This window comes from Rhincodon typus, unplaced genomic scaffold, assembly GCF_021869965.1.
Source record: "Rhincodon typus isolate 14 unplaced genomic scaffold, sRhiTyp1.1 hic_rhity00005598, whole genome shotgun sequence".
In the NCBI taxonomy this organism is placed as follows: Eukaryota; Metazoa; Chordata; class Chondrichthyes; order Orectolobiformes; family Rhincodontidae; genus Rhincodon; species Rhincodon typus.
In genome coordinates, this window is record NW_025971236.1 from 9,392 (window position 1) to 10,041 (window position 650).

The window sequence follows — 650 nt, forward strand, 5'->3', positions numbered from 1 at the left end:
GGTTAAACAAACTGCCCTGATTTGCACATTAGATTGGCCAATGAAGAATCTGGTTCAGAAGTACTCCATTGGTTGTGATTTACATGGTGGTGAAAAGAGCTTTCAAAATACAAATACATCTCTCTTTCTCAACCAATTGATCTGACTATTAATCTCTCTGCTCATGGAAATGGATTCTTCCCATTCACTCTATTTCTCAATAATGTAGTTCAATTCAATTTCCGTTCTGATCAAATACAGGATGACAAGAAATATAAGGATTGTGGCATGAACAAGACAAGCCGAATGCTCCTCTTTCCGTGTGAAACCATTCCATGAGAAATGTCAAAGGGTAGCGTTTCGCCTCTGTAGTCGTGGCCGAGTGGTTAAGGCGATGGATTAAAAATTCATTGGGGATTCCCCACGCAGGTTTGAATCCTGCCGACTACGTTTCCTAAACACGTGTCTTATTTGTAAATAACCTTCTGATCATTCAGTTGTCGCTCCAACTCGAGAAAATCCGTCTCACTAACCCACCGGATAGTCTGGCCATTCCTTGACATTAAGGAAACACAAGTTCTGAACAAGAAACTTACCAGACTCCAAACTTTAGCTCTGTTTCTCTTTCCACATTTACCACTAAACGTGTTGAGTTTCTATAGTATTCTCTG

At 40.3% G+C, this 650-nt stretch overlaps 1 non-coding gene across 1 annotated transcript; it reads left to right on the forward strand.

Annotated features, from left to right (window-relative positions):
• Positions 1–347: 347 nt before the first annotated feature.
• trnal-uag lies at positions 348–429 on the forward strand. The gene has a single exon. It is a non-coding gene; the product is annotated as a tRNA-Phe (tRNA).
• Positions 430–650: the final 221 nt, after the last annotated feature.